The sequence below is a fragment of the Callithrix jacchus genome, chromosome 7 (genome assembly GCF_049354715.1).
Source record: "Callithrix jacchus isolate 240 chromosome 7, calJac240_pri, whole genome shotgun sequence".
Classification (NCBI taxonomy): Eukaryota; Metazoa; Chordata; class Mammalia; order Primates; family Cebidae; genus Callithrix; species Callithrix jacchus.
In genome coordinates this window covers 85,138,061-85,152,475 of record NC_133508.1, presented here as the reverse complement: position 1 = coordinate 85,152,475, position 14,415 = coordinate 85,138,061, and the positions used below count along the sequence as shown (strand labels likewise).

The 14,415-nt window shown below is 39.7% G+C and overlaps 1 protein-coding gene and 1 pseudogene across 5 annotated transcripts in view; one reads left to right on the top strand and one right to left on the bottom strand.

Moving 5' to 3' along the window:
* SPATA6 (spermatogenesis associated 6) overlaps positions 1–14,415 on the top strand; it is a 197,143-nt gene that overhangs the window by 43,619 nt on the left and 139,109 nt on the right. The gene's annotated exons all lie outside the window — the stretch shown is intronic.
* On the bottom strand, positions 3,234–4,443 carry LOC100415477 (glyceraldehyde-3-phosphate dehydrogenase pseudogene; annotated as a pseudogene).

Genomic DNA, 14,415 nt, shown 5'->3' with positions numbered 1-14,415 from the left:
GTTTCTTATTAATATATTTTCTGCTCTCATCCTTTCTCTCTATACTCTCCCATCCTCCTTTCCCCTCAATATTGCCTGTTTCATTGTTCCAGATCTCTGTTATTATACTGACAATGCATTGTTAAATATTCCACCTTTCTATGATTCATATTCTTTCCATTTGATTCACATACATTCATATTCCTGCATGTTTATTTTTCTAGATGAACTTAGAATCATTTTTAAAGGTCTATGATAAATTTCTTTGAGCTTTAATTTTATTTTGGGAGAATTGCCATTTTTAAATTTTCCATTCTTCCCATCCAGATATGTGATGTTTATTGATTTATTTTAGCTTGTTTTCTTTCAGCCTATTATTACTAATGTTTGGGGGCTGTGTGTATGTGTATGTGTATACTTGCTGCACATTTCTGACTATATTTATTTTTAACTATTGTATTTTTCTTGTTGCTCTTGAGAGCAAGACCCTTCACCCAATTTGTTTTTTTTCTTTACTTTTTTTAAGGGAAGGTGGGGTTGATACATAGTAAAGTGACAAAAATATCTTTATCTTATATTCAGTCATTCTACTATACTTTATTATGTCTTAAATCTTCACAGTCTATTTCAGATATTTATTTATGATTGGCTTAATGATCATAAAAATATTATTAGTTTGAATTATAACCTTAACATGTGGCTTATAATGCTACTACTTCTTGGAATTTATTGACTTTTCCCCTGAGGATATAACATAGAGATCAAATATAACATGGCTGCCTAAAAAGATTTGTTCTTTTGGTGTTGGTTACATTGAAACTTCATTTTTTTTAAAGTTTTATTTTATTTTTAATTGACATAATTGTGCATACATATAGGGCATAATATGAATTTTAATACATTTATATATTGTGTAATGATCAAATTACGGTAATTAGCATATTTAGCACCTCAAACATTTATTGTTTCTTTGTGCTGAGACTATTCAGAGTCCTTTCTTTTAGCTATTTTGAAATATACCATACATTGTTGATAACTATAATCCCCCTACTGTGCAGTGGATCACTAGCATTAGTTCCTATTTAACTGTAACTTTGTACCCATTAATCAATCTTTCTCATCTCCTCTCCGTCTTGCCCTACCCAGCCCTCTGGTAATTATTGTTCTGCTCTCTGTGTCTGGTAGATCATATCTTTTTTTAAAAAATGATTTCACCTATGAGTGAAAGAATTCTGTACTTTTTCTTTCCGTATTGTGTTTATTTCACTTAACATCATTTCCTTTAGTTTATCCATGTTATTGCAAATGATAAAATTTCATTCTTTTTCATGGCTAAATCATATTCTGCTGTGACACTTTATTTCTACATCTTATTTTACCTTATTTATTTCATTATATCAAATGTCACACCAAAGCTAATATGTAGGAATTTCTTAATAAGCATCCATTACTGGGTCAATGCTGCAGCTTGTTTCCCTGGCTCTTATACTAGGTTAGTTTGGTGTTGCTGATTATTTAGGAAAAAACCAAGCCATGTTTTTCTCTATTCTCTTTTTGTCACCACAATTATCAACACAGAAGAAGACTTCTGTGACCAAAATGGTAGGGGATTCTCCCTGCCACCAAGCAAGCAGTAAACTTCTTCAGCAGATACAAATTGGGTGTACCTGGAGATAGTGTCAGATCCCACAGATTGGGAGGTTTAGTTCCTCACATCTTCCAGCCCCTTCAGACACCAGTCCCAAGTCCAGATGGGAACTTCCACCTGACTGGCTTGAAGTTGGGGTTCCCATGACCCTCTCCCCGCCTTGACTTTGACTAATTTGCTAGAGTAGCTTATGAAGCTCAGAGAAACACTTAAACCTATGTTTACCAGTTTATTATAAAGGCTGCTACAAAGAATATAGATGAAGAGAGATATAGCATGAGATATAGTAGAAGAGGCCCAGAGCTTCCATGCCCTCCCTGGACGAGCCACCCTCCAGGAACCTCCACGTATTAGCTATTCAGAAACTGTCTTCTTGGGTTTTTATAGAGGGTTTTTATCATTACATAGGCATGATTGTCTAAAGCATTGGCCATTAGTGATCAACTCAACTCTCATCCCTCTCCCCTCCTAGAGATTGTTGGGGGGTGCTGCAAGTCCCAACTCTAATCATGCTTTTATGTTTCCAGTGACCAGCCCATTCCTGAAGCTATCAGTCAACATTGGCATACAAAAAAAAAAACAAAACAGTACTTTGGATGGCGATGAAGGCCAAATATATATTTCATAGTTTCAGATTGGTAGATTCTCATGACTTTCAAATTGGTACTATCATAAATTACTTCTCAGTACTACCTTGCACTCTTTTTAATTCTTGGAAAACATAATTTAATTTCTATCATTGGTACTCTAAACATACTAATTTTTAATATCAGGTGTCCCTTTTTTTAAACTATAGTATTATTTTTTAAAATACTCTAAGTTCTGGGGTACTTGTGCAGAACGTGCAGGTCTCTTACATAGGTGTACCTGTGCCATGATATGTTGCACCCATCAACCTGTCATCTATATTAGGTGTTTCTCCTAATGTTATCCCTTCTCTAGCTCCTCACCTCCTCTCCCTGTGTCCATGCGTTCTCGTTGTTCAACTCCCCCTTAAGAATGAGAACATGCAATGTTTGGTTTTCGGTTCTTGTGTTAGTTTGCTGAGAATGATGGTTTCTAGCTTCATCTGTGCCCCTGCAAAGGACATGAATTCATCCTTTTTAATGGCTGCATAGTATTCCATAGTATATATGTGCCAAAGTTTCTTCATCCAGTCTATCATTGATGGGTATTTGGTTTGGTTCCAAGTCTTTGTTATTGTGAATAGTGCCACAGTAAACCTATGTATGCATGTGTCTCTTTAGTAGAATGATTTATAATCCTTTGGGTGTATACCCAGTAATGGGATTGCTGGGTCAAATGGTATTTCTAGTTATAGATCCTTGAGGAATCGCCACACTGTCTTCCAGAACAGTTAAACTAATTTACACTCTCACCAACAGTGTAAAAGTGTTCCTATTTCTCTACATCCTCTCCAGCATCTTTTGTCTTCTGACTTTTAAATTATCACCATTCTAACTGGCGTGAGATGGTATCTCTATGTGGTTTTGATTTGACTTTCTCTAATAACCAGTGACAGTGAGCTTTTCTAAATATGTTTGTTGGCTGCATAAATTTTTTTTTTTTTTTTTTTGGCAGAGCACAGGGGACTTTATTGATGGCACACGACAAGGTGGGGCTCCCTAGGCCCCTCTCTCTTTAAGGGGTCTGCATGGAAACTGTGAGGGGGGGCAATTCAGTGTGGTGGGGGACTCAGTGTGGCAGGGACTCCCCAGCAGTGAGGGCTTCTTTTCCTCTCGCTGGGACTGGTGGTCCAGGGGTCTTACTCCTTGGAGGCCAGGTGGGACATGAGGTCCACCACCCTGTTGCTGTAGCCAAATTCATTGTCATACCAGGAAATGAGCTTGATGAAGTGGTCGTTGAGGGCAATGCCAGCCCCAGCATCAAAGGTGGAAGAATGGGTGTCGCTGTTGAAGTCTGAGGACACCACCTGGTGCTCAGTGTAGCCCAGGATGCCCTTAAGGGGGCCCTCCAACGCCTGCTTCACCACCTTCTTGATGTCATCATATTTGGCAGGTTTTTCCAGACACAGGTCAGGTCCACCACTGACACGTTGGCAGTGGGGACACAGAAGGCCATGCCAGTGAGCTTCCTGTTCAGCTCAGGGATGACCTTGCCCACGGCCTTGGCAGCACCAGTAGAGGCAGGGATGATGTTCTGGAGACCCCCACAGCCATCACCCCACAGTTTCCCGGAGGGGCCATCCACAGTCTTCTGGGTGACAGTGATGGCGTGGACGGTGGTCATGAGTCCTTCCACGATACCAAAGTTGTCATGGATGACCTTGTCCAGGGGTGCTAAGCAGTTGGTGGTAGAGGAGGCATTGCTGACGATCTTGAGGCTGTTGTCATACTTCTCATGGTTCACACCCATCACGAACATGGGGCATCAGCAGAGGGAGCAGATATGATGACCCTTTTGGCTCACTCCTGCAAGTGAGCCCCAGCCTTCTCCATGGTGGTGAAGACGCTAGTGGACTCCACCAACTACTCAGCGCCAGCATCGCCCCACTTGATTTTGGAGGGATCTTGCTCCTGGAAAATGGTGATGGGATTTCCATTGATGACAAGCTTCCCATTCTCAGCCTTGACAGTGCCATGGAACTTGCCATGGGTGGAATCATACTGGAACATGTAGATCATGTAGTTGAGGTCAATGAAGGGATCATTGATGGCGATGATATCCACTTTACCAGAGTTAAAAGCAGCCCTGGTGACCAGGTGCCCAATACGACCAAATCCGTTGACTCCGGCCTTCACCTTTCCCATGGTGTCTCAGGGATGTGGCTGGCGATGGGAGACAAGATGTGGCTGCCTGTCAAACAGGAGGAGCAGAGAGCCATAAATGTCTTCTTTTGAGAATGTCTGTTTATATCCTTCACCCACTTTTTGATGGAGTGGTTTGTTTTTTTCTTGTAAATTTGTTTAAGTTCTTTGTAGATTCTGGATATTAGCCCTTTGTCAGTCTCTTTAGTTTAATTAGATCCTATTCGTCTGTTTTGGCTTTTGTTGCCATTGCGTTTGGTGTTTTAATCATGAAGTGTTTGCCCATGCCTATGTCCAGAATGGTATTGCCTAGGTTTTCTTCTAGGGTTTTTACGGTGTTAGGTCTTACATTTAAGTCTTTAATCCATCTTGAGTTAATTTTTGTATAAGGTAAGGAAGGGATCCAGGTTCAGCTTTCTGTGTATGGCTGGCCAGTTTTCCCAATACCATTTATTGAAGAGGGAATCCTTTCCGTATTCCTTGTTTTTGTCAGGTTTGTCAAAGATCAGATGGTTATAGATGTGTAGTGTTATTACTGAGGCCTCTGTTCTGTTCCATTGGTCTATGGATCCATTTTGGTACCCGTAACATGCTGTTTTTGTTACTATAGCCTTGTAATATGGTTTGAAGTCAGGTAGCGTGATGCTTCCAGCTTTGTTCTTTTTGCTTAGGATTGTCTTGGCTATGCGGGCTCTTTTTTGATTCCATATGAAATTTAAAATACTATTTTCCAATTCTGTGGAAAAGGTCAGTGGTAGCTTGATGGGGGTAGCATTGAATCTATAAATTACTTTGGGCAATATGGCCATTTTTGTGATATGGATTCTTTGTATCCATGAACATGGAATGCTTTTCCATTTGTTTGTGACCTCTCTTATATTCTTGAGCAGTGGTTTGTAGTTCTCCCTGAAGAGATCCTTCACATCCCTTGTAAGTTATATTCCTATTTTATTTTCTTTGTAGCAATTGTGAATGGGAATTCACTCATGATTTGGCTCTCTGTTTGTCTGTTATTGTCATATAGGAATGCTTGTAATTTTTGCACATTGATTTTGTATTCTGAGACTTTGCTGAAGTTGCTTATCAGCTTAAGGAGATTTTGGGCTAAGACAATGGGGTCTTCTAAATATACAGCCATGTCATGTGCAAACAGAGACAATTTGACCTTGTCTTTTTTCCTAATTGCGTACCCTTTATTTCTTCCTCTTACCTGATTGCCCTGGCCAGAACTTCCAATACTGTGTTGAATAGGAGTGGTGAGAGAGGGCATCCTTGTTTCGTGCTGGTTTTCAAAGGGAATGCTTCCAGTTTTATGTCCATTCAGTATGATATTGGCTGTGGGTTTGTCATAAATAGCTATTATTATTTTGAGATATGTTCTATAAATACCTAGTTTATTGAGACTTTTTAGCATGAAGGGCTGTTCAATCTTGTCAAAGGCCTTTTCTGCATCTATTGAGATAACCATGTTGTTTTTGTTATTGGTTCTGCTTATATGATGGATTATGCTCGTTGACTTGTAAATGGTGAGCCAGCCTTGCATCCCAGGGATGGAGCCAACTTGATAATGGAGGATGAGCTCTTTGATGTGCTGCTGGATTTGGTTTCCCAGTATTTTATTAAGGATTTTTGTCAGAGATAGATATTTCATCATTAATATACATCAGGGATACTGGCCTGAAATTTTCTTTTTTTGTTGTGTCTCTGCCAGGTTTTGGTATCAGGACGATGCTAGCCTCATAAAATGAGTTAGGACAGATTCCGTCTTTTTGTATTTTTGGAATAGTTTGGAATAGTTTCAGAAGGAATAATATCAGCTCCCCTTTGTACCTCTGGTAGAATTTGGCTGTGAATCTGCCTAGTCTTGGACTTTTTTTGGTTGGTAGGCTGTTAATTGTACCTCAGTTTCAGAACTTGTTATTGGCCTATTCAGGGATTCGACTTCTTCCTGGTTCAGCCTTGGGAGGGCGTATGTGTCCAGGAATTTATCAATTTCTTCTAGATTTTCTTGTTTATTTGCGTAGTGGTGTTTTTTTTTTTTTTTAGACGGAGTTTCGCTCTTGTTACCCAGGCTGGAGTGCAATGGCACGATCTCGGCTCACCACAACCTCTGCCTCCTGGGTTCAGGCAATTCTCCTGCCTCAGCCTCCTGAGTAGCTGGGATTACAGGTATGTGCCACTGTGCCCAGCTAACTTTTTGTATTTTTTAGTAGAGACGGGGTTTCACCATGTTGACCAGGATCGTCTCGATCTCTTGACCTCGTGATCCACCCGCCTCGGCCTCCCAAAGTGCTGTGATTACAGGCATGAGCCACCGCGCCTGGCCACGTAGTGGTGTTTATAGTATTCTTTGATGGTAGTTATTATTTCTGTGGGATCAGTGGCAATATCCCCTTTATCATTTTTATCGTGGCAAATTGGTTCTTCCTTTTTTTAAAATCTTTATTAGTCTGGCTAGTGGTCTATTTTGTTGATCTTTTCAAAAAACCAGCTCCTGGATTCATTGATTTTTTTGAAGGGTTTTTTGTGTCTCCATCTCCTTCAATTCTGCTGTGATATTAGTTATTTCTTCTCTTCTGCTAGCTCTTGAATTTGTTTGCTCTTGGTTTTCTAGTTCTTTTAATTGTGATGCTGGGGTGTTGGTTTCAGGTTTTTCCTGTTTTTTCTTGTGGGCATTTAGTGCTATAAATTTCCCTCTACACACTGCTTTAAATGTGTCTCAGAGATTCTGCTTCTTTGTGTCTTTGTTCTCATTGGTTTCAAAGAACATCTTTATTTCTGCCTTAATTTCATTATTAACCCTATTAGGAGGGTCATTTAGGAGCAGGTTGTTCAGTTTCCATGTAGTTGTGCAGTTTTGAGTAAGTTTCTTAATCCTGAGTTCTAATTTTATTGCAATGTGGTCTAAGAGACTGTTATGATTTCTGTTCTTTTGCATTTGCTGAGGAGTATTTTACTTCAAATTATGTGGTCAATTTTAGAATAAGTGTGATGTGGTGCTGAGAAGAATGTATATTCTGTGGTATTGTGGTGGAGAGTTCTATAGATATCTGTTAGGTCCACTTGGTCCAGAGCTGAGTTCAAGTCCTGGATATCCTTGTTAGTTTTTCTTTCTTGTTGAATTATGTAATATTGACAGTGCGGTGTTAAAGTCTCCCACTGTTATTGTGTGGGAGTCTAAGTCTCTTCGTAGGTCTCTAAGAACTTGCTTTTTAAATCTGGGTGGTCCTATATTGGGTGTATATATATTTAGGATAGTTAGCTCTTCTTGTTGCATTGATCCCTTTACCATTATGTAATGTCCTTCTTTGTGTTTTTTGATCTTTGTTGGTGTAAAGTCTCTTTTATCAGAGACTAGGGTTGCAAGCCCTGTTTTTTTTTTTTTGTTTGTTTCCATATGCTTGGTAAATAGCTTTCATCCCTTTATTTTGAGCCTCTGTTTGTCTGCACATGAGATGGGTCTGCTGAGTACATCACGCAGATGGGTTTTGACTCCTTATCCACTTTGCCAGTCTGTGTCTTTTAATTTGGGCATTTAGTCCATTTACATTTAAGGTTATATTGTATGATGTACGAATTTGATTCTATGATTATGATTGTAAGATTTATTGCCGAGGTAAAATGAGGAAACTGAGGCAAGTATAAGAAAGTGAGAAACTAATTTATTCAGCTCCTGGGCGAGGTTCAGTGGTCCGAGGGGCGGGGTGGTCAGAGAAGTCACGCCGGGCTGTTCAGGGTGTGGGGTTTTATGAGGAGGGCAGGCAATTGATTGGGTATTGGGAAAACAGAGACAAGGCATTTCTATTGGCTGTTGAGGAGCAGGAAGTACATGGAATTAAAGTAGGAAGTACACGAAACTAGCTGCCATTGGTAGGCGGGCAGGACCTTGGGTAAGTGGGCCTTCATTGACTACTGGGGAAACAAAGAGAAGGCATTTCTATTGGCTGTTGAGGAGCGGGAAGTACATGGAGTTAAAGTAGGAAGTACATGAAACTAGCTGTCATTGGTAGGCGGGTGGGGCCTTGGATATGTGGGCCTGCTGGGGACGTATGGGGCAGGCTGTTGCCGGGCAGGGTATGGTGGGGCTTCTTTAAAAATTTTTCTGCAGGGTTTTTTAATAGTGGGTTGGAGGTTGGATGCATAATTTAGTGCTGAGTGTGGGTTTGGGTATGGTATGCAGAGGCGGGTGTTGGGAAGCTATGTGGCGAAGCCAGATAATGAGCTCAGGTGATGACGCAGTAATCAGGCGCAGAGAGTGATGAATGTGTTTGTTTGACTCCTGGCGAGGCAATCGGCCTTACAATGATGATAGCTGGTTATTTTGCTCATTAGTTAATGCAGTTTCTTTATAACGTCAATCGTCTTTACCCTTTGGTATGTTTTTGCAGTGGCTGGTACAGAGTATTCCTTTCTATGTTTAGTTCTTCCTTCAGGAGCTCTTGTAAGACAGGCCTGGTAGTGACAAAATCTCTCAGCATTTGTTTGTCTGTAAAGGATTTTGTTTCTCTTTTATTTATGAAGCTTTGTTTAGCTGGATATGAAATTCCGGGTTGAAAATTCTGTTCTTTAAGAATGTTGAATATTATCCCCCCTGTCTTCTGGCTTGTAGGATTTCTGCAGAGATCCATTAGTCTGATGGGCTTCTCTTTGTTGGTAACCCAACCTTTCTGTCTGGCTGCACTTAACATTTTTTGCTTCATTTCAACCTTAGTGAATCTGATGATTATGTGTCTTGGGGTTGCTGTTCTCAAGAAGTATCTTTGTGGTTTTCTCTCAGTTTCCTGAATTTAATGTTGGCCTGTCTTGCTAGATTGGGGAAGTTCACCTGGTTAATATCCTGAAGAGTGTTTTCCAACTTAATTCCTTTCTCCTCATCACTTTCAGGTACACCAATCAAACCTAGATTTGGTCTTTTCACATGTCCCATATTTCTTGGAGGCTTTGCTCATTTTTTATTGCTCTTTTTTCTCCAATCTTAATACCTTGCGTTCTTTCATTGAGTTGTTCTTCAGTCTCTGATATCCTTTCTTCCACTTGTTTGATTTGGCTATTGATACTTGTGTATGTTTCACGAAGTTTTCATGCTGTGTTTTTCAGTTCTATTATTCTTAAGGTGAAGACATGATTACTTTCCATTTCACTGACCAAAATTGAGGTCACAGTAGCGATGTGCCTAGGTTTATTGCACTCTTTCCTAAAAGTAACCTACATTGTTACCCATACTTATCCTCTTTGCCCAGTCTTACAGGATGAGGTTTCTCTGTTCTGTTAAAAGTTATTCTGTTTACTTGTCTTCTCTCTTTATCTCCTCTTGCCATTTCTAGGAGCTTGTTCATTAGATGTATCCTGTGAGCCCCATTTCCTTAGTGTCTTTCTTGTTGCTGCTTCCTTACCCTATATAAACATGTTGTACATTTCCATCCTAAAAAGAAATATTTCCTGTCTTCATCCTTGTCCCTCTCTTGCAACTGTCTTAATTCTTTATCCTACTCCTCATTCAAATACCACATATATTTTGTAAATCACTGCTTTCTAGTCCTAGTAGAGTTGTTAGTGAAAAGAGCACAGGTTTGAAGACAATAATACCTGAGCTCAGGAACTATTATTTTTGATAATATTATCCTTTAGTCTTTGTTTTTTATCTGTAAAATAGAGGTAGTACTTATCTTATTAGGGTTGTTTTGAGGATTTATGTGAAGCTCATAGAAGCTTAGTCTTGACACATAGAAGATACTGTTTAAATGGTAGTAAACAATACTTCTGTTTTGGTTATTTGTAAGTTTTTTGTTTGTAAAGTATTTCCTGGTTTATAATCATGTTTTCAAATTGTTAAGGTTACAGAGTAAGTGACCTAAGGAAAAAGATAGTGTTAGCATATATGGAAAATTGAGAAACTGAGCTTATCCTAAGATTATGTTTTAACTCATTTGATTTCTTCCTTTCTCATTTCCCCTTCCCTATTTCCCCTTTCCTTTCCCTTTCCCTCCCTCCTTCCTTCCTTCCTTCCTTCCTTCCTTCCTTCCTTCCTTTTTTCTTCTCTTTTTTTTTCCTTCCTTTTCCCCTCCCCTCCCCCTCCCCTCCCCTTAATTGGCATTTCAACATAAAATTCACCAGTACAGTCATCTGGCTTACTGTTTTATTTGTTGTAAGGTTTTAAATAATATTATTTATTATCCTATTTTTGTAGGAATTTGATTTTTTCATGCATCATTATTTTGAAGCAAGTCTTATATATCATATCCTTTTATCAATATATACAGATATTTCACTCCACTCTCTTCTTGCTTGGATGGTTTCTCAGGACAAGTCAGATGTATTTGTCATCGTTGTTTTTCTATAGGTTCAGTATTTTTTCCCTCTGACTTCTTTCAGGAATTTTCTTTTTTTTTCCTTTTTTTTTTTTTTTTTTTTGAGACAGAGTCTTGCTCTTTCACTTAGGCTGAAGGGCAGGAATGTGATTTTGGTTCACTGCTACCTCCACCTGCCTGGCTCAAGTGATCCTCCTACCCCAGCCTCCCAAATAGGTGGGAGTAGAGTTGCATGCCACCATGTCCAGCTAACTTTTGTATTTTCTATAGAGATAAGATTTCACCACATCGCCCAACTGGTTTTGACCTCCTGAGCCCAAGCAATCTGCACTCCTCAGCCTTCCAAAATGCTGGGATTACAGGTGTGAGTCACTGTGCCTGGCACAAGATTTTTAGTTTGTCTTTGATTTTCTGAAGTTTGAATATGATATGTCTAGAGATATTTTTGGGGGGAATTTAGTTGGTTGCTGTTCTCTAACCTTCCTGGATTTTGGTTTGGCATCTGATTGATGTTATTATTGCTTTAGGTACTTTTCTATTTTTTGTTTTTTTTTCTGTTTCTTCTCTTTTTGATATGCGCATCATGTGTATTTATACCTTTTGTTGTCATCTCAGAGTTCTTGGATATTCTGTTTTGGTTTATTTTTTTCCAGTCTTTTTTTCTGTTTGCTTTTCAGTTTTGGAAATTTTTGTTGTCATTTCCTCAAGCCTTAAGATTCTTTCTTCAGCCATGTCCCATCTAATAATGAGTTCATCAAAGGTATTCTTCATTTCCATTACAGTGTTTGTATTTCTTTTTTGTTTGTGAAAGTTGTCAGAATCAAAATGAAGTCATCTGTTTAAAAAAAAACACCAAAATGAATAAACAAATAAACAAGCCCTGACAAATAGAATGGGAAAAGGCTATGAAGGGAGGATTGTCACACTTGTATGCCTGATAACAAAACTATCATAACTCTAAAAAACCTTGGTCTTGCGCAAAGGCCATCACAGCCTAACCCAAAAAATACTTGGGTGAGCTCATCTGCCCAGCAACTGTCTGTCCAACTTTGGAATGGCGTCACCCTTTTTATTGATGCATGTGGCCAAGACTAATCATTTCAAAACAATTATGCAGTTTTTCCTCACATTCCCTTTAAAACCTTTTGTCTTCCTTTGCCTCCCTGAATGCACATGTAGTTTACTATGGCACTTTTATTACCATTTCAATGCCCTGTTCCTGATAAATATTATTTTCTTTAAATAGCCTCTTGCTGTTTGTTATTTAGGTTAACAGTCTTTTACTTAGAATTTCCGTCTCTTTCTGCTTATGTTATCCAGCTGTTCTTGCATGTTGTTTCCTTTTTCCATTAGATCCCATGGTGTATCATAGTTTTTAAAAATTCATGATTTAGTAATTTCAACATTCCTGCCATATCGGCTCTGGGTCTGATGCTTGTTCAATCTCTTCAAACTTCTTTTTTTTTAACTGTTTATGAAAGTGTTTGTACTTAGTATGTACTTATTTGCTGAAAGCCAGACTAGATATACTGAGTGAAAGGAACTGTGTTAAAGAGGTTTTGGTAATACATGAGTAAAGTGTGAGGAGAGGGAGGTGTTCTATAGCCCTATGATCAGGTCTCATTTTGGTGATCCTGTGTTCCTAAATTGTGACCTTCACTGGTGCTTCTGATTTTCCCCTCTTAGTTTGAATAGGATAACTGGAGGGAGGTGCAGTGAGTTTTTTCATTCCTCTGTGGAATGCTAGATATGGCTCTAGTTGGGTATTTTCCTTCTCTCACATGGAAGCCTAGAGGGAGCTGGAGTTGGGTTCTTCTCTTCCCACAAGTAGAAGCCCAGAGCTGGCTCGAATATTTTCTTTCTCTCAGATGGGTTAGGCTCTGATATGAGGCTAGAAGATAAGGCTGTAGGAAAATAATTTCACCTGAGGCTAGGTCTTGTTAAGAACGAAATGCTCTGACATACTTCAAAATGGCTTCTTTTCTCTTCTCCCTGTTGGTGGAAATAGGGGATTTTTCTCCAGTATTCACAGTGAGGACCTAGTGGAGGTCCTGGAAGTAAAACTTACAAAAACTTGAGAGCCCAATTATCTTATCTCTTTGGAGTTTCCGTCTCTCAAACTTGTCCACACTGATTCTCCAGCAACTCATTCAATTGTGGTTCAGGTTTTCCTATGTTGGCATGGATTCCTGTGGAGGTTTCTGCTTGTGGGTTTCTGCTGGTAAATTGTGATTCTCTATGTCCACTGGTCTCTCTCTCTCAAAATTTTGGGGCAGTAGTTATCCTGTGACCTCACTTCTCTGGTAGATCTAAGAAGAGTTGTTGATTTTAGCTTTTTACTTGTTTTTAGGATAGAGTGAAGACTTAGATGCTTTTTATATTCTGGATCTGAAACTGGAAGTCCTATTATGCATATTTTAAGCCCTTGTCAGATAACTCAGTTTTCTGATCTTCTATTGATCCACTTTTATTTCCTGTTAGTTTTCTTGGTTTTTGATCCTAATTATTTTTTCCCATATTCCCAGTCACGTTTGCTTAAATGCCAGACTTTGTAAAAATTTTAGGAATTATTTGAAACTTTTGGTAAAGACACGTTTCTTCAGATAGTATTTACAGTGGTTTTAGCAGATTGCTAGAGGACATTAGCAATTCTGGATCATCTTAATTTAGGTAAGACTTGGGATGAGTCAAATTTGGTCCTTAGTTCCTAGTCAGGTTTCTGTTTTTAGTTTGCCCTTTACACATAGTGTTTCTCTTTTCAGTGATTCAAACCTATAGTCTGGCTAGTTTATCAGACCATTGTCCCTTATATCCAGATCTCCCCTCCCTCACTTCTCAAGGCCATGCTTCAGTTTTTGTTTCTCTACTTTATGAGCTTATCAAAAGCTGTTCTCAGCTTCTTAGCCTCTTAGCTCTGTCTCCATAAGAATTTGTCAGTTATCAGCTGGAAAAACATTCTCAAATGTCAAGCTCATCTCTGGGCTTCCTTATAGATTTATAACATTTTTAATGCCTTGCGAGGTTTCTCATGTCTTAAAGTAGACTTTTTTAGCTGTCTAATCTTTCTAGTTGATTTTTGCGGGTGGTTTGTTTTTAAATCACCTAATCTTCAAGTCACCCTGCTATGTTCTGTTAAGAGCCTCTGAACATTCTGTTCCTTCTGCTTGGAAAACTACTTTTCCAACCCTGCAACACAGTTTACAGAACCCATTGACACAGGATATTTTTGGTGCTGCTTTGTCAGCCAGAGACCTCCATGGCTTGCAGTGCTCCTATTTGGGCCTCACTTGGATCTGGGCTCACTGCAAGAGGTACCCCACCCACTCACCCAGTGGGCTGCACTCAGCTTGCACCCTGGCCTGGATCCTGTGACCACTGCAACTGTGCCCTCAGCTTGTAGCAGAAAGGGGTATGTGAGCAGGCCTAGGGTCCAGTCACAGTGCACAGCCAGATGCAAGAGCTGCTGCAGTGGTTGGGCTGCACCTAGTGCCAGCACCAGTGTGGGTTCAGTGTGGGGCTTACAGCTGGATCAGCCATGTCACAAGTGACTTCCGCCATGGGATTTGGTGTCTAGATGAGGGGAATGTGGTGGCACCCAAAAACGTGGAGACACCAGGAACCACAGAGCCCCAAGGGGTGTCGTTCCTGCTGACCACAGCTCGGTGGAAGAGGGGGCATGGTAAAAGCTCTTTTAGTTCCACCATCTTCAGCC